General features: G+C 38.9%; 1 long non-coding RNA gene across 1 annotated transcript in view; it reads left to right on the top strand.

Annotated features, from left to right (window-relative positions):
- The window catches only part of LOC114035704, a 57,600-nt gene extending 32,722 nt beyond the window's left edge, over positions 1 to 24,878 (top strand). The window contains exons 2-3 of the long non-coding RNA XR_003568245.1: positions 20,815 to 20,991; positions 24,843 to 24,878. This is a non-coding gene — a long non-coding RNA (uncharacterized LOC114035704). The remainder of the gene's footprint in view (positions 1 to 20,814; positions 20,992 to 24,842) is intronic.
- Positions 24,879 to 27,442: the final 2,564 nt, after the last annotated feature.

Below are 27,442 nucleotides of genomic sequence, written 5' to 3'. Positions count from 1 at the left end.
GGCAAGTCACAACTTCTCTCAGATTTAGTTTCTTTAGCTATAAAATGGGAATAAAACCTATTGTCAATTAAACAAGACCAATTGTTCTCAGGAGCAAATAAGAACACGTATATAAAGCACTTTGTAAAACTTCAAAGGCTATATAAATGTGAGCTCTTATTAATATGTTAATAAACCATGATTTTGTCAGCTTGGGAAACTCTAGGTATAGGGCCTTCATTAATAGACAAACAATTTAAGAATTAATAGGTAAGTAGTAGAGAGTTGCTTAGGGCAAACAGAAGTTAAGTGACTTGCCTAGTAAGTCTGTGTTACAGGCAGGATTTGAACTCAGCTCTTCCCAACTTTGAGCTCACTTTTCCACTATATGATGGCACTTATATTATTATTCTTATTATTATATTACTATTAAGACCTCTGGACCTACCAAAGTTCTTTATATAACATCCAGGTGATACTAATGGCCAGCAAACCTTGTAAAAGATTCTGGACTTAGTTTCAGTCATGGACCATTCCAGAAGGGAAAATTAACTTCTAAAGGAGTAAATTCAGCTGTTCAACAGGCCACGCAACCTCAACAGGCAGTGTTCAATTCAATTTATCTTTTTTATTGACAATTTTCTTTTGACACAGATCCCAATGTACTCATAAATAAATGCCCTCCCCAATGTACAATCCCAGCAAACACTTCACCAAAACAGCATAAAAGAGTTTTTATTTTATTTTTTATTTATTTTATTCTGAACTTAAGAAATAAAACAAGCATTTCCATAACATAGTTTAATAGAAAAAAAAGATGATTTCACTTGAAACTGCAAATCTATTATGTCCAACTTGCTAGTCCTTTTAAATATATATATTAAAGTTATCATATAACTTTTTTTCTTTTTTCTCTTCCCTCCCTGCCCTAGAGACAGCTACCATTAGACACAAATACATACATATATGTAAGATCATTCTATACATGTTTCTATGTATGCAGATGCAGATAATGTCTTTCTCTGGATGCAGATAATGTCGTCCTTCATAGGCCCTTTGTAGTTTATTTGGGTATTTATAATAGTCGAGATGACTTAGTCACTCAAAGTTGTTTTTACAATTGATGGGCAGTCTATGCAATGTTTTACTTTGGTACTCTACCATTTCTTACAAGAAATCAAGAAGGAACTTGCATATTTGGATACCCCCTTTTCTAAGACAGGGTTGTAACTCCCAGGACTGCATTCCATCCCAGGAGAAGGGATGTATGAGTCCCCAAGGACCATCACCACCTTCTTTGGGGACAGAGATGGGATAGGGAGGGAGGTACAGTAAAAGAATTAGTGAACAATCAAGATGAAGAAAGATTCGGCCTCGTGACTCCAAGAAGAAGGAAGCCCCCACAACACATCAATGTTTCCATTAGACATTGTTTTCTTTATGAACTGATATTCCTAAGGGTAATACAAAGCAGAAAAATAAGAGGGAGTAAAATCTACAACTGCAATAACATAGAAATAGGATAGAGGAGGATGTTCAATTGGGTGCTCCAGAAATTCTATCCTCCTGAGAGACACAGAATTGAAAATTGGAGAATTAAATTCACAATAGACTAGGATCAGGGAGCATGAAAGACAAAGAAGGTTAAATTAAAAGGAGGAACTGCAAAAGAATGTTAATTAAACTAAGAGGCTGAGAGGAAGGGAAGACTTTGAACCACCTAGCAGGTAGAGAAAGGTCAAGGTGAATGGGGGAAGTGGGGAGGGATGGCAGGGAAAGAAAATAGAAAAATAAGTAAATAACAGGGAAAGCAGGAAAGAGGAAGGAGAAAGAAGGGGGAAAAGAAAGGAAAGGAAAGAAATGATATAACTGTATCTTGTATAAATTAATACTGATGATTTTATCTCTGGGTTTTGTTTTGCTTTGGTTTTCCTGTTTAAAGTTGTTTATATTTATGTAGTTAGAGTAATTATGTTCATTTTTCTTTCGTTGTCCTTTGTTTTCTCTGTATCACTTTGCACAGGGTTTTCCCAATCTCTTTGAACTCTTCATGTTTATCATTCCTTATAATGCAAATATGATAGAGCACCAGGCCTGGAATCAAAGAAGACCCAACTTCCTGAGTTCAAATCTGACCTCAGTCATTTAGTAGCTATGTGACCCTAGGCAAGTCACTTAACCCTGTTTGCCTCAGTTTCCTTGTCTGTAAAATAAACTGGAGAAGGAAATGGCAAACCACTCCAGACAATGTGAGTTCAAATCTGGCCTCAGACACTTACTAGCTATGTAACCTGGCAAGTTCTTAACCCTATTTGCCTCAATTTCTCATCTGTAAAATGAGTTGGAGAAGGAAATGGCAAACCACTCCAGTATCTTTGCCAAGAAAACCCCAAACAGGATCATGAAGAGTTGGACACCCCTGAAACAACTGAACAACAACATAGTGCAAGTATATTCTATAATATTCACATACCATAATTTATTCAGCCATTCCTTAATTATTGAACACATACAGTTGGGCTCCAACCACAGATTATTTATGACTTTTTCCTATTTTTAAAAAACATTTTTATTTAAAGTTTTGAGTTCCAAATTCTATCCTTTTTCCTCTCCCCCATCCCTGAGACAGTGAGCAATCAGACATAGGCTATAAATGTGCAATTATGTAAAACATTTCCTTATTAGTCATTTTGTACAAGAAAAGTCGAATAAAAAAAATTGAAAGAAAGTGAAAATAGCATTCTTCAGTCTGTATTCAAAAGATATTAGTACTTTCTCTGGAGGTAGATAGTATGCTTCATCATTAGTCCTTTGGGATTGTCTTGGATCATTGTATTGCTGAGAATAGCTAAGTCACTCACAATTCTTCATCAAACAATATTGTTGTTACTGTATACAACATTCTCCTGGTTCTGTTCACTTCACTATGCATCAGCTCGTGTAAGTCTTTCCAGGGTTTTCTGAAATCATCCTGCTTGTCATTTCTTATAGTACAATAATATTCCATTACAATCCTACACCACAGCTTGTTTAGCCATTCCCCAATTGATGGGCATCTCTTTGATTTCCAACTCTTAGCCACGACAAAAAGAGTTGCCATAAATATTTTTGTACAAATAGGTCCTTTTCCTTTTTTTTGGATGTCTTTGGGATATAGATTTAGCATTGGTGTTGCTGCATCAAAGGGTATGTATAGTTTTATAGCCCTTTGGGCATAGCTCCACGTTGCTCTCCAGAATGGCTGGATCAGTTTACAACTCCACCAACAATGCAATAGTATGATTTTTTGCTATTACAAATGATACTATTAAGCATATTTTCATGCTCATCAGTCCTTTATTGTCCATATCCCTAGAATATAAATCCATTATTGGGATCATGGGATTAAAGGTTAAGAACAATTTTGTATTTTCTTCATAATTTCTAATTATTTTATAAAATAGACCAATTTATAGCTCCTCTGGTAGTGAATTAGTTTGCCTTCTTTTCCCTCACCCCTTCCAACCTTAAATGTTTCTTTCTTTGCCAACTTTAGAGGTATAAGAAAACACCTCTGATTTGTTTTTGTCTATATTTACCTGATTAATTGTTGTTAATACTTTTCAGAATGCCAACAGCCAGTGAAATGTAGGGGTAGAGAGCTAGCCTTGTGGTCAGAAAGACCTAGGCTCATGTCCTGCCTCTGACACCTTACTAATTGTGTGATACTGGGCAAGTCACTTAAATTGTTTTTCTACACGACTCTCTAGAACTATGAATCCCAGAAAAGGTGCTGATCTGTATTGTAGAGGGAGTGTCCTCACCAGGAAGTTCATAATACCAACAAAAATCACAAGTCTAGTCCTTATCCATGTCTTCTTTTGAAAACTGTTCATATTCTTGTTTAATTCCATTTAACAAAGATTTATTAATTGCCTACTATGTGCAAAGCATGTGCTGTGTGCTAGGGATATAAAAAAAAGACATAATCCTTACCCTCAAGAAGCCTATAGGATAGAACATAATACAATGTACAGTGTGATAACAGCAAATTAGAGATACAGGAGCTCTAAAAAATTTTTTTGGTGAGAGATTTGTTGTTGTTGTTCCATTGTGTCTGGCTCTTCATGACTCCATGGACCATGGGGTTTTCTTGGCAAAGATACTGGAGTGGTTTGTCATTTCCTTCTCTAGTGGATTAAGGTAAACAGAAGTTTACAGCTCTCTAATCACTGAGCCATCTAGCTGCCAAGACAGAGATTACTTTCAGCTATAAGAATCAAGGAAGGAGTCATGGAGGAAGTGGCACTGGTGTTGAGCTTTGAATGAAGAGAAAAACTTCTGGAGGTGAAGATCAAGAGGGAGTACTTTCCCAGGATGGCAAACAACCTCTGCAAGTGCTATAGACTTGAGAGGACAGGGTGGGAGTTTCTTGAATTTCTGTATAAGAATATGGTGCCACTTCTAATGATCTCTTGGGCTTTGGGCACACAGCAAATAATGGTTTCCCATGTTTAGTCATCCCACTGGAGATGATTTCATGGGCCTAGAAGATCCAATCAAGATTTGTTTCTGGGAATCCAGCAATAGCATTATAGGAAGCAAAAATAATAATATTGTGTATCATGCTGTAGAGAAACCATAGGTGGTCATCCAAAGAATCTGCAGGAGCTAGGCTGTGGTGGTTTTGGGTTTAACTTCCCTGAGGCAGATGTGTTTTCTTCTGTTTTGCCACCTGTGTCTCTGGGTGACATAACACCAAGGCAGGTAGTCAGGAGTTCACTTTCCATGACTCTATCCTTTGGTGTTCCTTGTCATCTACAGCTGTTCCCCATACTATTTGGGAGCTAGGACACAAAGCATATCTCAAGAAAGGATCTGGGAAATGATGACAGGTCCAACTCTGTGTCTAATCATTCAATATCTATTGTCCAGTGAGATTGTCCAATGGTGTGAATCTTCATGACAGATCTCTTTTAAAAGTACCTATTTGACCATTTTCCAAAACAATTCCTTTTTTCTCCTCTTGCTCATTTGGCATTTCTCTTAGATCTTAAGGTTTAGGGATTCTATATAAAACAGAAAATGTTCAGAACTTGAGAGTAGACAGCTATTTGATTTGAAATAAGTGGCATACCATTGATTAGGGAAGAACTAAACAAATTGAGGTACGTGGATGTAATATAATATTACTATACAGTAAAAAACAATGAATATGAAAACCACAGAGAATGCATGGGATAACATATAAACTGATGCAAAGTAAAGTAAGCAGAACTAGTAAAACAATGACTATAGCAATGTAAATGGAAAGGAAAAAAAATGAACCTGAATACTGAGTAATTACAATGACCAAATTTGATCTAGAAGAGATGAGAAAATGCACCTCCCCTCCTCTTTTGCAGAGGTGTTGGGGGGAGGTGGGGAGGAGAGAGCAGGGGGTACTCTGGGCATGGCGCATTGAGTGTAGTGTCAGACTTAGTTGATGTGTTGGTTAATTTTGCTGAACTGCTTCTTCCCTGCTTTGAGTAGCAGAATTGGAAGACAGAATGGCACGGTGGAAAACACACTAGCTCACAAGGCCTGGGTTCCGGACCACCTAATTGCTCTGTGATCTGAAGCAAACCACTTAACTTCTCTGAAACTAACTACTCTGAAGCAAACTACTTAATTTCTCCAGGTTTCTCACCTATACAAGGACAACTGGCTTATTTGACTCCCTCCCAGGGTTAACATGAGAAGCAAATGCTGTAACATGTGGGTTGGCTTTAAAACAAAAGCCCTATAAATGTAAGGGATGGTGCTGTTGCTGATTGCTGTTTTCCACACCACCAACTAGATAGATGCTCTAGCAATCACTCTACCCACCTGGGCATTTCTCAGTATAGTAGCTGAATACATGTGAGTCAATACTCAGCAGTATCCAGAGGGTGAATAATGTGTATATTTTGCCAAAATGCAAAATCAAACAGCCCATAGCTAACTTAATAAAAAAGCTATCAAGTGTAAAACTGCTGAGCCCATCTGGAGAAAACAAGTGATTCCCTATATTTTATGTGGCTCCTTTTACAATGTGAATATGAAATTGCCCAACCATATTATCACAAATGCAACAGTCACAGTCCCTTTTATCTGGCTTTTTCAGTCTTCCTAATAAAACTATCCTACATTCTTTTAATGAACACCTCATCCTCATCAAACTTAAAGACCTTTGCATATGTTCTCATCACCAGTCAACAAGGATTTATTGGGTACCTGCTATGTGGCCAACCACCATGCCTGACATGAAGGGAATTATAAAAGAAGTATAATGTGAATCCCTACTTTCAAGTAGATGACAATCTAATGGGCACAAAAGAGACCTACAAGAAATGAAAAAAGCTTAAGAACAATGAGAAATACAGAGACAATGAGACCCATAGAGAGAAACAGAAAGAGACAGAGACAGAGAGAGATTAATCACTGAGGGTATTGATTAAAAGGAGTGCATTAGGAAGTCAGAAAAGCTAGAGTTCCCCACAGGTCAGGGACTAGAAAGATGGCTCACATTTTGAGGAGAAATGACATTCCTGGCAAAAGGAGTAACTTGATCAGTAGTGGTGATGATTCTAGTATTGTAAGGAACAAAGATGGCACTAACTTGACTGAAGCAAAGGATTTGTGTGGTGGGGTAATAGAAAATGAAGTTAGAGGAGACACACCACAAAATGTGTCTGGGTCACGATGCATGAAAAGAGTCACCAAATCAATTTTATGAGAACTTAAGAGATCCTGGGACACTATTGGGGAGGCTACTGCCATATGAGGGATTAGGGAAAGTGGGCTGGGGAGAACTCACCTGTGGTGTGGCCATGAAGAGTAAGAAGCAGGCCATCTGGTGACTTCCTTTTTTGACTACTTACTTTAACTAACAAGGTGCTAATCTTAGTTGCTTCTCTCTGCTGAAGGAGCATGCATTCTGTAAGTACCCTGAATAAAGTCCCAGTTGACCCTCCCTAGTTAACAGCTATGTTGGATAGAGCAAAGGAAGCAATCAAGTAGCCAAGAAAGTCCTATTGTAAGTTCTTGGCCAGGAAAGAATATAAGAAATGAATCAAAGACCAGGATGATGAAGAAGATGAAGACAAAGAGGAACAGTTCACATTTCCATGGTACTGTGAGGTTTACAAGGTGCTTTCCTCAAAGCAACTGTGTGAAGTAACTACTACAGGAACGATTATTTCCATTTTATTGGTGGGAAAAGTGAGGCTTAGGTGAAATGACTCCCCAGTTTGTAAGGTTAATAATGGGACTTGAATCGAGATCTCCTTGTACCTCACTGCCTCAATAAGGTTTCTAGCCTGGAAAATTGGAATAATGCTGGTGCCACTAAGAAGATTGGAAAAGATGGGGAAAGGGGTCATCTGAGAGAAGGAAGATGAGATCAATTTGGGACATGTTCAATTTGAGGTGATAATAGGGTATCCAAGTGAGATGTCCTGTAGGCAATTGGAAATGTGGGACTGGAGCACAGGTGAAGGACAAGGATCTCAGAACCCACATGGGAGGCAGGCCCTTCTGGATTCTGCAAGAATAGGATGAATGATCCAGAGCACCAGCAGTCCAGCCATCAGAGTTAACTGCCTAATCAGACCTGGTACATGGTCACCTGATCTACTTCTCTGTGCTTGATCCTATGATTGTCCTGATTCTTCTTCCCAGCAATACCACTTTTTTACAATCTCCAGTGGGGCAGCTGGCTGGCATAGTGGATAGAGTACCAAGCCTGGAGTCAGGAAAACTTATCTTGGTACCAACAGTGTGACACTGGGCAAGTCACTTAACCCTGTTTGCCTCAGTTTCTTCAACTGTAAAATGAGCTGGAGAAGGAAATGGCCTACCACTCCAGTATCTTTGCCAAGAAAACCCCAAATGGGGTCACAAAGAGTTGGACACCCCTGATATAGTCATATAGTCATGTAGCTGAACAACAACTACAACTGAGACAGTATTTTAAAAAATCAAACCTGTTGTTTAATATTAGGTACACCCAGTTCAACGATGCTCTCTGAGACAAAGCTCAAGTGAACACCTCTGTAAACACCATCTCCTCACTCAAAACTCTAAATACAGGTCTTCACAGGTGCAACTCATTTTATACAATGGTTGTGTTCCTAAGAGGATGACTATAGATAGAATATTTGTTTTGTTTTTTGGAGGCAATCGGGGTTAAATGACTTGCTTAGAGGCACACAGCTAGTAAGTATCTGAGGCTGGATTTGAACTCAGGACCTCCCTCACTCCACAGCCAGTGCTCCAACCACTACAACACCTAGCTGCCCTTAGATAGGATACTTGTAAATTAAACCACTTTAAACACAACAAATAGATGAGGAAATCTAGGCCCAGAGGAGTTACAAGGCCTACTGAAGTTCATACAACTAGCAGGCCACAGAGTCAGGACTAGAACCATAATGAATGAACCCCTTTAAGAAATTCTTTATGAGGGGTTATCACGTAGCCTGCATGCTTCCCCCTCACCAGTGCAAGGTCACTTGTCAAGGGAGCCCAGAGGCCACATGAACTAGGAAGCAAACCTCATGACCTCCCATTCTCTATTCTGCACAAAGGACAGCACCATTTCATCACTTTCATCAGCAAGATGTAAACACTCCACTCAGTAATATATGATTCAGGGCTGACCTATGCCTGGAAACTAGATTATAAGCAGAACTATCATTTGACACAGATAAAAGACACCAGAGAAGAACATTTGGCGATCAGAAAAGACTGCAATGAGAGTTGCTGAAGCACTTTTTCAAATTTTCAGACCTCGAATAAGATTATCGAGTCCTATTTGCTCTGGCTTCTATGCTTGGCCAAGCAATTCCTTCCAGAAACATATCAGTCTCAGAAAGTAATCTCAAGAATACAGCTTGTCATGATCCTAAAGAAGGAAATTATCATAGACCAAGCCCCTTGTCTGAGCAGGGGGAACATGATGAAAGAGCCCTAATTACCCCCTAGGAACATATGAACATAGTAAGTCCCCTCTGATTACCCTCCTCACCTTTCAGGGATGGGTAGGCAAACACAGGAGGACACAATGACTCACAGAGAAAGGAGAATAGCCTGACCACTCACAGAGAAGGGAGAACAGACCATTCTGTTACCTCCCTACAGCAAAGGTCTCATGTGATTCCTTCCCTCTCTCCTCATCCTTATGATGATTGCTGAAATATGAAGACTGAATGCAGGTCTAGTGTAAAAGGAAAAATCAGCTCACTCTTAGAGTAGCCACCCATGATCCTTTTGGTACCCTAGAGTTCAGCTGTAATGAATTCCCCATTGTTCAAATATGAAAATGGATTTTTTTTAAAATTTCAATTATAGAGGCCACTATCCACAACAAAACTTCTTTATTCATGGAATTTTGCACCTGTAAGAGGAATTTTCCTTCATGCAAGTACTGTCCCTCTACTACATCATGGTATAGAGATAGATATAGCTATCTATTAATCAACAATGACAAAAGAGTCAAGCCTTGGGGGTTCTAGCATACTGGAAATATTCTGAGTATGGTCCTGGTAACAAACTGCATCTGCTTAGCAAGGTGCAGCCTAGCTAAGAATAGGGAGACTCACTACCAGTAGGCTAGGTTAGCTACCAGGTGATGAATACTTCAAAATGGCCCATACTCCTGGATATACCTCTTCCACTTTTGCGATGACCATGGCAGAGTGACTGGCAGAATAAGAAACAGAGGGTATTGACAACCACATAGCTTTTACACTAACGAACTCTAGCAGCTTTAAATATTAAATTCTTGGCCTAACAACCAATGAGTCAACATACTATTAAAGAAATTGAACCTTATAAATATTGAGATTCTCTCTCCAAATAGAACTGGATATTAACTTATATTGCCTATCGTCGTTTCTTTTAGTAAATGGAAAAGTGCTGACGTATAAGGTTTTATGTACTATTTAGATGGCACTGTGGACAGAGTGCTGGATTTGGAGTCAGGAAAACTTAAGTTCAAATTCAGCATCAGACACTTACTAGCTATGTAATGCTGGGCAAGTCACTTAAACTTCCATTTTGCTTCAGTTTCCTTATTTGTAAAATAAGGATAATAATAGCACCCAGAGTTGTTGTGAGGATAAAATGAGAAGCTGTTTTTACAGTGCTTTGCAAACTTTCAAATGCTACATAAATGTGAGATATTTTATGAGGAAACTAGATGATTCAGTGGAGAGTGCTGGACCTGGAGTCAAGATAGACCCAAGTTCAAATCCTGTCTCAGGTACTTACTAACTGTATGACCCAGGGCAAGTCATTAGTCATTTAACTTCTGTTTGCTTCATTTTCCTCATCTGCAAAATGGAGAAGACATCCCAGGGTTATTATGAGGACATAAAAGAGATATCTGTAAAGTGCTTTATAAACCTTAAAGTGTTATATAAATAATAGATATTTTACTTAATACTTAAGTATTTTTATCTACTGTCAACTATGAAGGATTCAAATGAAAATATGTAGCTATTTTTATATCCAAAAGTATAAAAAATGAAATATGTATATGTATATATATAATGTGCATGTATATATCTATACATACATGTACAGATATATATGAAATCAGAAGTTATAAAAAAGTTGCCACTAAATCAAAAGACAGGTCAAATTTTCTCCTTGGGAAGGCAAATAAAGGACTTGTTTGAATTTTTTATTATGTATCCAAACACAATAAGACTCATATTATGAGATACTAGATCATCTCATTGCAGTATCCATGCTCAAGAGCCAAATGAGTAGCATGAGCATTGTTACAGCTTGTTTGCCAACAACTGTTGGAGAGGATGAAGGGATAGAGAAATCCTATAGGGGGCAGCTAGGTGGCACAGTGGAAAAAGCACCAGTCCTGGAGTCAGGAGGAGCTGAGTTCAAATTCAGCCTCAGACACTTGACACTTACTAGCTGTGTGACCCCGGGCAAGTCACTGAACCCCATTACCTAGCCCCCCCCCAAAAAAAGACACAGAGAATTTCATGAAGAACTCACCAAGACCCTCCAAATTAAATCAATACATACTTTAATACTAAATGACTTAAATATAAGAGTGGCTATAAAGAATGATGGTAAATATAAATGTACATATGTGTATACACATACACACACATGAACATATGGATCATTATGGCAAAACAAAATTATCCAAAGAATAAAGTCATATTGATGTCATTAGTATTTTGTTTAAAAAGCTGATTAGTGCTAAACAGTTTCACATACCAAAAAAATTTTTTTTAATTAATCATATCTTAAAAGGTAGGAGATGACTGCCTACAAATGAAGGAGTTACTTCTTAATCAGCTCATTACCTCTGACTTGGATACTTATAATAGCTTCCTAAATGGTCTCCCTACCTCCAATCTCCCTCCTTTCTAATCTCCTTCAACAGCCGCCAGAGGTCTGCACACATCATCCCTGGCTACAAAACTTTTGGTGGCTTCCCATTTCATATAGAATATAACAATCTTCTTAGCATGACTATGAATACCACTACAATCTCACTCCAACATTCTTTTCCAGGTCTATCTCACAGTTCTCCCCTTTACAGATGTGCATTGCACTCAAACTCTACTACCTGACCTCATCCTGCACTCGTTCATCTCTGTAAATTCACACAAGTTCTCCATGCTTGAAACACACCCCATTCCCATCCTTACTTATTGACAGCCTTCTCTTCCTCTAAGGTGTCACTCAGGTGCCACTCTTTCCATGTAACTTTCCCTTTTCCTTCACAACTGACAATGTTCCCTCACTTCTTAAATTTTTATAGAATATTTTTTTCAGTGAGGCAATTGGGATTAAGTGACTTACCCAGAGTCACACAGCTAGTGAGTGTTATGTGTCTGAGGTCACATTTGAACTCAGGTCCTCCTGACTCCAGGGTTGGTGCTCTATCCACTGCCCCACCTAGCTCACTTCTTAAATTTTTATACAGAATTTTGTCAACATCTCTCCCTTGTTCATATATATACATATATTTATATATATATATATATACACACACACACATATGTATATATGTGTGTGAATGTATGTATGTGTGTGTATGTGTATATGTATATGTATATGTATATATTCTACCTAGTTATCATAGTTACTATCCCTATATGTGTTGTATCCTTCCCCTCAACTCCTCCTTAAACTGTAAACTTCTTGAGAGCAGGGATTGTATCATTTTTTTTTCATTTTTGTATCTCTAGTACTAAACATTGTTGCCTTGCACACAATAAGTGTTTAAAAAATGTTTTTAATTGAATTGTTGAAGCAAAAGAGGACAAATCAGGGGCAGCTAGGTGGTGCAGTGAATGGAGCACCGGCCCTGGAGTCAGGAAGACCTGAGTTCAAATCTGACCTCAGACACTTGATCACTTGATACTTACTAGCTGTGTGACTCTGGGCAAGTCAGTTAACCCCAACTGCCTCACAAAAAATAAAAAAAAAAAAAGAAAGAAAAGGAAAAGGAAAAAGAAAAAAAGAGAGAGAACAAATCTTCTGTATGCATTTAGAAAACCATTCCTTTAGAATTATGTCATTCATGGGATCACTTAGTATTTTATGTTTTGATCATTCTTGGCTCATCAACATCCTCTATATATCTAGGCAGGTCAATAAACCTCTACAGCTTTGTTTTCTGTTCTTTAGAAGACGGTAAACATTTCCTTTCCAGTGTAATGATCAGGCAAACTGATTTCTCTAAAATATATCTCATCCCAATCTGGCTCCAAAGAGCAGATGATGAACCAACCTCACCTTCTTTCAGTAAAAAAGTGATGAACTGTAGGAGCAGAATGCTGCATGTTCCATCAAGGGCAGTTATTTTGGCGGCTAGTTTTACTTGGCTGTTTTTCTTTGTTAGGGCTTTTCAGTGAAGAGTAGAGAATGGATCGGTAAATTACTCTAGTGTGCAAAGCAAAAAACATCAATAAAACTTTAAATACCCATTACACTATATTATATATACTAAACATATATACACATTTACATATATAGATGCATATGTACATTTGTATATGCATATACATGTGTGTATATATATCTTTATATGTGTATATAAATGTATATATGTGTATATACCTATATTATGTATTTTGTGTGTATATGTACATGTGTATATGTGTACCTATATGTATATTGCATGATCATACATGTGTGGGTATATATTTCATGAATATATGCATATATGTGTATGTGCATGTGTATGTATATATTCATTATTCTATATTACTTGAAGTAACAGTGACTATGACTCCCAAAGAAAGTGACCTTGTGAGATTCTGACACCAGGTGATTTGGTTCTATCAAACAAAGTGTACAAGGAAGGCCATGGTCTTGTACTAGCTATATATAAGCTCAAGGGAACTCTTCTCAAGTTAAACTTTATTGAATCATAACAAATCCTTTCTTTAAGGATTTGCACTCTAACCCTACATGGTGGCAGAATTTGTTGACTTCCATAGTAAACAGACTCAAACTGAAACAAGAGGCTGGTCACCTGCTGATCAGCTAGACACCTACTCATTAACAAAAACTTGTGGACTGTGCTCCTTCCAATATATATTTGGTTCAAAATAAATAGAAAAAATCATACTGTGTACTGTGCATTGAATTAAAGGCTGCACTCCAGGGAGCATGCACTGCAGTTCCTGAAAGTTTCTTGGGGAATTCTAGTGCTTCAACCATGATATACTCAATGGCCCTTACACATGAACTTGGAAATTGTCCAGTTGGAATTTTTCAGGCCAGCACTGTAAAACCTAACCCACGTTTTGGGGTCAACTTGCTCTGATTTAGTTTCCACAATTAGTTTTATCCACAAATCAATTCTAATGCTGGATTAGCTGATACACATTATTTAACATACTCATCCCACCACTATTCATCTCCTACACCTATTTCCTATGAGCAATCGCATCATCTTCCTGCATTTTTGTTCTAAGGGATGCCTAAACTGTACAAAAAGAAACTTACAATGTAGGGGAGAAATAACTGTGAAATTGAATCCTCCAGCATATAGCAAGGTGCTTTCACATAGGTGCTTAATAAATGGTTCTGAAATTTAACTAAATTGAGTTTGAAGAGGCTAGGTGGCTGAAGAGACCTTGAGTAACAGAGAGAAAAGAGTAAACTCAATGTCAAGGGAAAAGCCTACTTTTCCCCCAATACCTTTCATTATTAGATAGAATGAACACCTCATTGGAAGGGTGGATGAGAATGGGCTATTATAAGAAATGTGAAATCTCCTTCCCTGAAGGTATTTTGGATGGATCCAGTTGAACTCCTACCTGCGATCTGGTCCATGGACTTAATTACCTGTCAGTGAGGCTCTCACCCTCTGTTCCAATCAATGACTGTAATAGGATCCTGGATTGCTTCAATATTTGAATTGCATTCGTTCTTTTAAGAAAGCACATTCAAGTAAATCTGCAAAATCTACATAGATGTGACCTAGTAAGACTGGACTGAGAAGCATTTTTATGTGATTTAGTTCCTTTTATGCGATTTAATGTGGTTAGTTTTAATGTGATGAAGGGGCTCAAATGTCTTTGTGGTCTTTTTCACCATGAACTTTGCTGGCATGCCAAGCCAGTTGAATGGAGTAACCTTCAAGGTTCAGAATCCTATTCATCCATACCAATCAGTCACAAGCAATTATTAAACACCATGTGCTAGGACCTATGCTAAGGGGGGATACAGAAAGGGCAAAAGCTGTCTCTGCCCTCAAGAAGCTTACCTTCTAATGGAGGAAACAGCATGAGAATAAACAAGACAAATAGAGAGTAACATGGAAATGGAAATGGAAAGTAACATCATAGGAGAGGTACTGGTAGAGGGGATCATCAGCAAGGACCTTCTGCAGAAGGTGGGATTTGAACTCTACCTTGAAAGAACCTAGGGAAGCTAGGTGTAGCTTGAACCATGCCTTAGAACAATGGACTGGCCAAACTGGAAAAGACTTTATAAATCATTGAAATCGATCTCCTTATCTTACATATGGGGAAGCTGAAGCCTGCTGAAGTGAACAATGATGTGGATGATGAGGATGAACAAAACCTCATTTATGTGACATTTTATGGCTGTAATGCACTTCACACAATCACAAATTTTATCATGCAGTACATAGAGAGGGCACTAAGTCTGGAGTCAGGGACACTTGAGTTCAAATCCAGCCTCCGATATTTCCTAGCTATATAACCCTGGTCAAATCACAGCCTCTGACTGTCTTAGGTTCCTCATCTATAAAGTGCAATACTAATAGCACCTATCTCCCAGGGTTGTTGTGAGGATCAAATGAGATGATATTTGCAAAGTGCTTGTTTAGCACAGTGCCTGGCACATACTGTGTGCTATATAAATGTTAACTATCATCATCACCTTCTCATTTTGATCCTCATAAAAATCCTGTGAGGTTGGTGGTAAAATTAGTATTTGCTTACATTTTCCAGATAAAGAAACTGCTTTCTTCTTAAGCGACTTTGCCAAAGTCTCAAAGATAGGCTATGCTAGAACTGTGTCATGGGTTCACAGAGTTAGGATTCAAATCAAAGTCTTCTGATTCTTAGTTCAATACTCCATGTGACTTACTTTCTCAAGGTCACATAGCTAAGAAGGGTGTTGATACTCAAAGTCCAGCTTCATATGAGTCTCTTGCCCATCTAACCTATAGCTCTTCCAATCTCTAATTTCTAACTAAGAGTGTTGTAGTACACTAGACTGCAGGGCAAAGAGCACTCATGGTGGCTCTTAGGCTTAATGACAATTATGCATGCTTCTCCAGTCATTTGCCTACTTCTGACTTAGAGAGGCATAGAGAAATAGAGCACTTGACTTGGATCCTGAAAGACCTAGGATCAAATCCTGTTTCTGACACGAGCTATAAGCCTCAGTTTCCTCATATGTAAAATGTAGGCAGTAATATCTATTGTCCCTACCATATGGTGTTGTGAGGACGAAATGAGTTAGTTATGCAAAGCACCTTGCAAACCTTAAAGTGCTTCTTTTTCACTGTTGTTATTTCCCATTTTGCAAATGGTCAATCAAGGCTCAAATGATTAGGAGAGGCAGAGATGGAATTAAATGTCAGTCTCTGGATTCCCAGGGTACTGTCCTGTTTGTTGTGCCCCGGACAAATGTTTGCACAAGATCTTGTACGTGGGAAAAGAACCATCCCTATCTCATTTAACTCTGGCATTTTTTGTTATTGTTGTTGTTCAGTCATTTCAGTCATATCCAACTCTTCATGACCCCATGGGGTTTTCTTGGCGAAGATATTGGAGTGGTTTGCCATTTCCTCCAGTTCATTTTAAAGACGAAGAAACTAAAACAAACAGGGTTAAGTGGCTTGCCGAGGGACACACAGGTAGTAAGCATCTGAGGATGGATTTGAACTCAGGTATTCCTGACTCCGGGCCTAATGCTCTATCCTCTGTGCCACCTAGCTGCCTTATAATTCTGGCATTGCTTTGAAAAACAATCAAAACTAGGAAGCTAGTAGGAAGAGTTCTAGAACCAGAAAACCTGGATGCTGGTCCCAGCTCACCCCTTGATTTGTTATATGACCTTGTCCAAATCACTTTTCCTTATTGTTATGTGCCAAAATAGCCCTAGTGGAAGGCCATTGGCTAAAATTCCCTCCTATTTTATAAGCCCAGCCTCTAGTTCAGCATCTGGCATATGAGGCTTTTAAAATATAATATAATGTTTATTGAACTGAACACTTCAAGTTGTTATCAGAAGGAATTGTAAGACTTTTCCTTGATAATTTCACTCAGATGGAGGGAGGGTGGTGTACTCTAATACAGAATTGGCCTTAAAGTCAAAGACCTTAGGTGCAAATCCTAGTTCTGAAATGTAAAGGCTGAGTGACCCTAGGCAAGTCAATTCAACCCTTTAAGTCTCAGTTTCGGGGCAGGTAGGTGGCTCAGGGGATAGAGCACCAAGCCTAGAGCCAAGGACCTGAGTTCAAATCTGGCCTCAGGCACTTCACACTTACTAGCAGTGTGATCCTGGGCAAGTCACTTAACCCCAATTGCCTTGAAAAAAAAAAGTCTTGGTTTCCTCAATTGCAAGATAGGGGTAATTGTGCTTGGATGAAGAGAACATTTTCTACAGCTTTTGTAAAAATGGGCTATTGTAACAGAATCTTGTCAACTGTATTTACTTCTTTTGGGGCCTCATTTAACCCCAAGTACTTTTTCATCCACATTTTTCTTTCTTTGGATAGCCCTTCATCTAATAAATGGAAAGACAGGGATAAAAAAATCAGCTGGGTGCCAAAGTGAATTCAGTGAATAGTGTAAACAGTACTGTTCACAGAGAGGGAGATCTCAGCCTCCTTTGCAAGGTTTGAGCTAATGTGGCATTAAGTAACTAGATCCATTCCTTGTCTATGATAATTCAGTTTTAATACTGCTCTTTGCCCCCTGCATCTAAGAAAATCAATACATACAGAATTTGGGAAAGTGAAGGAAAGCAGAGAACCATGGTGCCATCACATCCTGTAAAAGACTCTACTTACGGCCAGGGAGATGATAAAATCATCAAATTTCAACAAGTCAGCAGAGTGGATACAGCACTGGACTAGGAGTTGGGATGACCTGGGTTCAAATGCCACCAAAAACACTCAACTGTATAACCCTATACAAACCATTTAACATCCCTGTGCCTCAATAGTCTCATCTATTAAATGAAAGGGTTGGATTCAACAGTGTCAAAGGTTCCTTCAGGCTCTGAATTGATGATCCTATGACCTAAAATCAGGAAGTAGGGCATGAAAACATACCCATGCTGTACAATACAATCTGTTCTTCTCCATTGTCTCTAACCCCACTGCCTGTAGGAGAGCCTTCTGAGCTCCTACTGGTCTGATTAGCCACAGTAGGACACGCTGTACCTTGACCCCAACATAGTGATGTCATTTTGGTTCGCTTCAAGAATGAAGGACAACCAACCAATCCCACTGCCTACAAACACACTAGTGTCTCTCCTATCCAAAAAACAAAACAAAACAAAACAAAAACGAGGCAAATCAACAAAAACAACCTTTCCTTACTGGGGCAATCTCCTCAACTTATCATCCTACATTTCTACTCCTTTATTGGTAAACTTCTAGAGAGTAGTCTCTACTCAAAGTCTTTAATTCTACTCACCGACTCCTCAATCTCTTGCAATCTGTCTTTCATCCCCACTATTCAATTAAAACTACTTCCTCAAAGGAGGTTCTGGAATGGCACCTTCACCTTATCACCAAATCCAATGTCTCTTCTCAGTCCTCATCCTTGACCTTTCTGCTACATTTAACACTGTTGACACTGCCCTCCTCCTTTATTCTCTTGACATAGCTCTGTCCTGGTCTCCAACCTGACCAATCCTCAGTCTCATTCGCTAGTTCCTCTTCTTCCCTACCACTTCCCCAACCCAAACATGGTGATTCCCCAAAGCTCTGCCCCCACACTCTTCTCTTCTCCTCTCTATATTCTCCTACTTGGCTTCTGCCTTAAGGCCTTTTCTCTCCCACTGTGGACTTCTTTGGCTTTTCTACCATGCCGCCAGTAAATTATCATTGAGAAATCTCTTCATCTTGCAAAGACAGAATCTTATTACTCACATTTCATCAGTACCCTCTGCCCCCTCATTGGAGGGTGGAGCCATAAAACCATGGCAACTTTCTTTTGTGTGCTGTTTATTGTCTTCCTCCATTAGATCGTAAGCTCTTTGAGGACAGTGACCATCTTTCTTTTTCATATTTGTATACCCAGAGCTTATCACAGTTCCTGGCACATAGTAGGTATTTAATAGGTGTTTTTTGACAATTGACTTGACAGTCTCATGCACTCTCATGATTTCAATTATCAACTTTCAATGAAGTTGATTTCAAAGTCTATATGTCCATCTCCAATATGTTGTCCCACATCACCTGCTATCCCATCAACTGCTGGACATACCCTCCTGAATGACACTTCAAACTCAATATGTCCAAAACTGAACATTCCTCGAGCCTCCCAAAAAACTCTGCTCCTCTTCATAACTTACTTATTTTTGACAATGGTAGCACCATTATTCTTCTGACAACACCATTATGCAGTCTTGTAATTTTGGAGCCACTCTTGACTCTTCTATCTTCCCCACTTTCCACAGACAATTCCTTGCCAAGTCCTGTCTATTCTCCTACCAAAACATCTTTCCCATATGTCCTCTCCTTTCTGATCTCCTTTCTAACTTCATTGCTATTGCCATATTTCAAGCCTTCACTGCTCATTTAGACTAGTGTAATAGTCTACTATCTCTTCCCCCTGTCTTCAGTGTTTCCCTCTTCAGTCTGTCCTTCACACCGTTGCCAAAGTAATCTTTCTAATGTACAGTTTGATCACATCAGTCTCCTACTCAACCTTGAGTGGCTCCTCTCCAAATCACCTACAGAATAAAATATAAACCTTAGTCTGGCATTCAAGGTTCTTAACAATCTGGCTCCATCATTTCTATCCTGGCATCACAGTACTCTTCTTTGCATACTCTCTGCTTCAACCAAAGCACTCTTTCCCACCTCCACTAACTGTCTACACATTCAATTTCCCATTCTTATAATGGAACCCACTCCACTCTGCCCTCTGTTTCCTTCAATTAAAATTCTTTTCCTTCAAGGTCAAACTCAAGAACTACTTAGTCCATAAAGCCTTCCATTATCCCTCAGCTGAAAATGTTCCCTCTCTTTGAATTTCTGCATCAATTACTCATTTAACAAGCGTTTATTCAGTATTTTTTATGTGCCAGACATTGCACTGTGCTAGGTGCTAGGGATGCAAAGAAAAAGATGAATTAGTTTTTGTCCTCAGAGAGCTTATATTCTTATTTATCTTTGATTCTACTTCTTCAAACTCCTTCCACCAAGCAAATTACAACTAGTTTATAATTGAGTATGCTGAGTAGAAGTACCAGAGGCTCTGAGAAGTTAAGTGACCTGCCCACGGTCACATATTTGGTATCTGAGGAAGGATTAGAATTTGGGTCTTCCTGACTATGTCCTTTATGCCATGAAGCCTTGTACATTTTAGGAACTTTATAAATGGCTGTCAAAATGCATTGAACTGAACACCAAGAACAAAATGGAAGAAGGTTTGTATTGTTATTTTCCAGTGTTAAAACTAATAGTTCTTGATTCAAGAAGATTTTCTTCAAAATTCTATTTAGCTCACTTTTTGTTATTCATTCATGTCTGATTTTTTGTGACCTATTTAACATTTTCTTGGCAAAGATACCCAGGGTGGTTTGTCATTTCCTTCTCCAGCTCATTTTACAGATGAGGAACTGAGGCAAACAGAGTTAGGTGGCTTGCCTAGGGTCACACAGTCAGTAAATGTCTAAGGCTAGATTTGAACCCAGGTCTTCCTGACTTCAGGCCCTGCACTCTATTCACAGAGTCACTTAGCTGCTCTGCTAGCTTGTGGTCAATATTAAGAGTTAACAAAGGAAGGGGTCAAAACTACCCCTTCTATCTTCAAGCCATTCTTTTTAACTTCTTATTTGAACAAAATGACTTTCCAGTGTGATAGGTAGTATTGTTTTGGGAACTTCCGGATGAGGAAACTCCTTCTACCAATGCAGTTTGGCACCTTCTTTGAGACATTTTATCTTAGTGTTGTGTAGAGAACTTAGAAGATATGTGACTTACTGAGGGTCACACAATCAGTATGTGTCAGTGGTGGGACTTAAACCCAGGTCTTCCTGATGCCATGCCTGCTCTCTTGCCAATCTGTCATGGTTGCCATAAAATTTTATTACTTATTCCTCTACCTCTCTGACTCTTCACAGCATGGAGGTGACACTGCATTCTCAAAGGCAGCAAAAAGGGGGAGCATAAATTCTGTGAAGTCCTACCGAAATAAAAAGATTTCAAGTATGGTCTCAATGAAGAATTGTATTTCTGTTGTCCAAGAAGCAGCCTGGTTCAGCTCTTCAAGGCTCATCATCTTAAAAGGTTAACCACAGGTGATTATTTTTTAGCCACATCAACTAATGAAACTATTTACTAAGGCATGAGGGGGTTGTGATCTGCTTTAAGGGGCAGTATACCTATAATGAAGACATCACAGATCTTTGAGATAAATATCACACACACACACACACACACACACACACACACACACACACACACGCTTTCCATCTATCTCTTGACTTTCTCTGACCCTTGACTTTCCCAGAGGTTCTCTACAATGCCCCAGAAACGTCTTCACCCTGGAAGTTCACTCTACCTCTGGGACGTCACACACTGAAAGTACTCTTTCCCCACTATGGCTTCTCTAGTTGGCTTGCTTCTTCCAGAACTTCTATTATAACGAGGATGCTCAGACTAGTCATGTCTTCATTCCTCTCCAAAATGTACTCCTGATTCTCTTGGACTTTCTCTACAATGTCCACATGTCAGGGACCTCTCCCCTTCCCTTCTTTGTCTATTGCCACCATACATACATACACACACACACACACACACACACACACACACACCATACACACACATATATACAATTTTCAACTTTCTTTTATGTGTTGGAATGTAAGTTCCTTGAAGGCAAGGATTTTTTTTTCTACTTGTATTTGTGCTGTGCTTATCACAGTGCTTGACACATAAGAAGAGAGTATTAAGTGCTTGTTGACTTGACAAACAGATATGTCTCAATTCCTTACTAAACTCTGAGGTTCCTGAAGGCAGAGAATTGTGCCAGTTTTCATTTCTGCATGTCCATGAACTACGACACTGCCTTGTGCATATGTCAATACATCAAAAATCTTTTATTATATCATATTATGTGTAGAAACTCCCTAGACCATATTCAGCATGTCTTAAACTGTGTGTGGGCCATGACCACATATGGGGTTGCAAAAATTTGGCAACAGTAAAAGGTTTCTGAATATTCAAAGACCAAAAATTAATTCAAAATCAAACACATAATGAATCCGAGGTGTTTCTGGCAGTGCTCGCCTGGGTTGCACCACTTAACTTCACTGCAGCCTTGGTTCTGAACACAAAGCATGCGCACTTTGCACCGCACATGCCGTCACTCCACACAACACCAATGAATACTGCTGAAACACAAAAAGGGATCATGAGTGGAAAAAGTTTAAGAAACCCTGATATAGATCACAATTAGTCTATAATTGAATAGATGTCTTAGAGAGTTACATTAAGCTCTGATAGATGACTTCAAAACCAGGTCTCTCCTAGCTCCAGAACCAATAATCTTTCTGCCACAACAATATTAAGTGGTTTGACCAAGGTCATGTGGCTAAAGCATTAGAAATAGGATTTGAACAAATGCACCTGATAACATGTCCAACATTCCATGTATTACGCTGTGCTGCCTTGCCCATATTAGATACTTAACAAATGGCGGACAAAATTCATTGAACTAAACATGAACGCCAGAATGAAAAAGGGTTTATATGATGGTTTTGATCAGTAGTGGCTCTGATGATTTCAGCCGATGGCAATTTTCTTTGAAATTCCCTTTAATTCACTTATAGCAGTCCCAAGGAATAGCAAAGAAAGGAATAAAACAGTTCCTCCCTTTTCCTTTCAAACCAAGGCCATTGGACTGGTGGGCATGATCACCATTCTCCCCAGGACTAAGACCCACCTCTGGTTCTGACTTCCTTGTTAATAAATAGAATATCTAATAATAGGCTACATACTGACAGCTCTTCATGTGTAAACAAAGCACTTTCACAAAGCCTTATGAAAGTATTGGCGAAAATATTTTCAGTCCTGCTTTACATATGAGGAAACTGAGACCCAGAAAGTTTGAGTTTCTTGCTCAAGGCTATATAGCTAACAAATGACAAAACCAAAACTTGAACTCCAACTCCAATGTCATTTTGTTTTCCAAGGTCATGTTCATTGAATAAAGAATTTAGATATCATTGAAATATCCAAATAAACAGGATTTTTTTTAAGTCAATTCAATAGTGGACATGGAGGTAGTCCTCACTTAGTTGCTTGGAGAAATGGACTTCATGGTATATTTGTAAGATGGAAGATTTGTAGAACATCTGTTATTCAAAATGCTAGAGAGCACTACTCTGCCACTGCATCTCCATGCCCACTGAGTTGGTATTTCATGCTTATTGAGTCACACCATCTTAGTTTTCTTTTGTTGTGTTTCCAAGAAATTTATTCACCTTTTATTTTCTAAAACTTAGTCCCATTTTGGCTATGTTCACCCTGCCTAGTCATGAGGTAGAAGATGGAGAACTATAGACGTACTGAAGAACTTTAAAACCTGGAATGAGACCATGAAAGTTGATTCTAAGGTTAGACAATAGCTACAGGGAACTCAAAACAGAAGAGTCCTTTGATTCTGCTTTTTGTTCCTTTTCTCGAGAGACCCTGTATTGCATATTCCTGATCCCAGTAAATAAGTCAATCAGCAGTTACTGCTTTGGGTCAAAGATCATTGCAAGACATACAAAACTAAGAGTGGGTTTAGTGGACTCTTCAAAATGAAGGTTTCTATGTGTCTTTCCAGGATTCAACCTGTTCTTGCGACTGATCAAGGCAAAAACAGTGCTACATTCATATGAAAATGTTGAATTTCAGGATTCATTTCATAAAAAGAACCACCAGAAAGTATAACATTGCTCTAGTTTAATATTAACGTCTAAAATAACAGCCTCTGATTTTAGGAGCAGTCAGTGGAGAAAAAGATGCAAAGGACAGACTACAGTGTGCTGGGTCAATCCTCTTAGAAGGATATATAGAGGGTATGAACAAGGAATACACTGGTTGAGAAGGCATAGATAGGCTGTGATCTGTACCCGAGAAGGAAACGCCTGCATCAAAGAAATCATAGAGCCATTGAATTACTGATGTGTGTGTCTACAACTAGACAAGAAGTTTCTTTGACCATTCTAACTAGCATTCACTTAAGAATATTCCAGAAAAGATAGAAATTCTTGACCTAGATATGAATGCAGCTTTTAGAATTTAGGACCTCATTTCTGACTCACAGGCCAATAATATAATTACTGTCTGGCACATATTAGGCACTTAATAAAAACTAGTTCACCATCTTCTACAGTGATGTAGTTCTATGTTCACCATGTCCAATTTTTCCATATTATCATTTTATGACCAGTTATCATAATGGAGACTGGTTGTTGTCCTTCATGATCAAAGAGGACCAAAATGACATCACTATGTAGGGGTCAAGGTGTCGTGTATCTGACTGTGGCTGATCAGATCAGTATGAATTTGGAAGGTTCTACTACAGGTCCATATGAACATTTGGCATGGAGATGTCTCTAAATTTGTGTATCTCACTTTTTTTGAGCTATTGCAATTCTGCTTTGCTCACAGAGCACAGGTCCTTCTTTGAAGCAGGCATACCATGCTAGACACAGTGTGCTAGTGTCCTCCGTGTCTCCACAATCGATTCCACAGTTCTTCAAAAAGACCTTGACAGTGTCCTTCTATTGCTTCTTCTGACCTCCGTGGGAGTACTTGCCTTGTGTGAGTTCTCCATAAAATAATCTTTTAGGCAAATGTATGTTTGGGATTCGAACAACATGGCCAGCCCATTGGAACCATACTTTCTGCAGCGGAGTTTGAATGCTTGGCTGTTCAGATTAAGAAAGGACCTCAGTGTCCAGTACATTATCTTGCCAAGTGCTCTTCAGAATCTTCCTAAGACAATTCAAATGTAAGTGATTCAGTTTCCCAGTATGGTGCTGGTAAACTGTCCAGGTTTCACAGGCATACAGCAATAAGGCATACAACAATGGCTCTATAAACCTTCCATTTGATAGACAGCCTAATACCTCTTCTCTCCCACACTTTCCTTCAGAGCCTCCCAAACACTGACTAGCTCTGGCAATGTGTGTATCAACCTAATCATCTATGTGGACATCCCTGGAAAGTATACTGCCAAGGTAAGGGAACTTACCCACATTATTCAGAATTTCTCCATTTGCTATAACGGATGGTTCCACATGTGAATGGTGCAGTGCTGGCTGGTGGAGAACCTCTGTTTTATTGGTGTTAATTATCAGGCCAAAATGAGCACAAGCAGCAGAGAATCAATTCATGCTCTGTTCCATCTCAGCCTCAGAGGCTGCGTTGAGGGTACAATTGCCAGCAAACAAAAAGCCCCCTCCACTTTAGTCTTGGCTTGTAGCCTTTTCAAGTTAAGTAATTTACTATAAGTATAGTAGCTAACCTTGATGCTATTTTTATCCTTGTTGAAGGTATCTGACAACATCACTAAAAAATGAAGCTAAGGGGCAGCTAGGTGGCACACTGGATAGAGCACTGGCCCTGGAGTTAGGAGGACCTGAGTTCAAATCTCACCTCAGACACATAACACTCACTAGTTGTGTGACTCTGGGCAAGTTGCTTAACCCCAATTGCCACACACACACACATACACACAAACCATTTATGCTAAAAAGCATGGGAGCAAGCACACAGCCCTGCTTCACTCCATTGGTGACTGAGAAAGCACAAGAGCATCATCCATTATCCAGACCCCATGCAAGCATGCCATTATGTAACTGGCGTACAATACTGATGAAATTCTCCAAGCAACAAATTTTGCCATGATCTTCCACAAGTCACAATAGGATCAAAGGCATCAACGAACCTTTGTGTACAGATCTTTGTTCTGCTCCTGACATTTCTCCTGGAGTTGTCAGGCAGCAAACATCGTATTAACCTGACCTTTTCTGAAGCCACACTGGCTGTCAGGTAAATGACAATCTTCCAGGTGAAGGATCAGACTATTAAGGAGGACTCTGGCAAGAATCTTGTTGGCAATGACTATGAGCAAGACACCCCTATGATTTTCACTGGACAACCTATTTCCTTTTCCTTTATAAAAATGGACAAAATTGCTTTCCAGAATGGTCATACAAATTCAAGTACCTCCAACATTCATAATTTTCTTTTTTTGTCATTTTTGCCACTCTGAGTATGACGTCGAATTTCAGAATTGCCTTAATTTGTATGCTTCTAATTAGTAGTGATTTGGGGTATTTTTTCATATGGCTATAGATAGTCTGATATTCTTCCCTTGAGAACTACCTATTCATATCCTTAGACCAGTTATCAATAGGGGAATGGATTTAATTCTCCCAAAATTGAATCACTTCCTTATATATGTTGAAAATGAGACCTTTTTCAGAGAAACTTACTGCAGAGATTTCATACTCAGTTAATTCCTTCCCTTTTAATCTTAGTTTTATTGGATTTGTTTGTACAAAAAGTTTTGAATTTTATAGAATCAAAATTACCAGTTTTATCTTTTGTGATCCTCTCTAATTTTTCTTTAGTCATGAACTTTTCCCCATTCTTTCAGTGCCCAAGGATGTGTAGTTCATCTTTGCCAGATAAAGTGAATTAATCAACAAGGAATAGGTGCTCTCTTACCATCTCTTTAGCTACCTTGGCTATAAACTTGCTTTTAGTCATTTTTGTTCTATCCTTTCCAGTAATAAAAAAAAAAGCATGCTCCTTGGTGCAACTGTTGAGGATAATTAAATTGAAAGTGTGTTATTCTGTCCATCAGCCATATTTGAAGCATTCATAGCATGCAACCAAGACACTACTGCTCATCTGAAGGCAATTTATTCGGCTTGCAAGTAAAGTGCCAAAAGTGGAAAAAAATCTCTTTAAGGTTGAATTTGAAAACTTAACAAAGTGACAATAGCAACAATCACATTTTCTGAAATTGAACAGTGGGTGTGATGGACTTTGTAGCTTTTCTTGCTTCCTTCCACCAGGATATTGAATTTGTTTGTTTTGTAATAACAATTGTGTAGTGGTTGACCCACAGAGAAAAGAGAGCAATGTCCCCCATCTTGTGAACTGTGAGGGTGCTGCTGCTAGAGATATTTAAAATCATGTTTTATGACTACTGTATAGAAGTAAATAGATTTCAACAGCAGGGGGAAAGGGCATGTGGCAAACACTTAAATTCTGGAAACTTGCTGAAGGCAGTCCTCCTCCAAGGGCCCATTGCAGCATGGAGGTGACTATGGGGTCTTGAAAGCTATTCCAGAGAAGTACAAGGCCTGGCAAACTATATATCAAGCTCAAAAGGCATCCAACAGATCAGCAGCAGATTCTGTGTCTGTTATCTAAGGCTCAGCCTGGCGGATTTTGTGAAATTCATCACCATTAATCATCAGCTAATGTTTTTTTTGACTATAGTGGAGAAGGGTTGTGATCTGCATTGGTGGACAGAGAACCTACAGCAAAGAAATCACTAAAGTCTTTCTAATTATCGAAGGTAGGGAAAGTATCTAATCAGAGATCACAGGATCAGAGATTTAGAGCTGGAAGGGACCTCAGAGATCATCTAATCTAACCCCCTCTCCTATGACAAAGGAAGAAACAGAGGTCCAGGGAAGTAGTGACTTACCCAAAGTCACACTGGCACAGACATAG

Source organism: Vombatus ursinus, unplaced genomic scaffold (genome assembly GCF_900497805.2).
Source record: "Vombatus ursinus unplaced genomic scaffold, bare-nosed wombat genome assembly UNPS02009205.1, whole genome shotgun sequence".
NCBI lineage: Eukaryota > Metazoa > Chordata > Mammalia > Diprotodontia > Vombatidae > Vombatus > Vombatus ursinus.
This window is presented reverse-complemented; position numbering and strand designations above follow the sequence as displayed.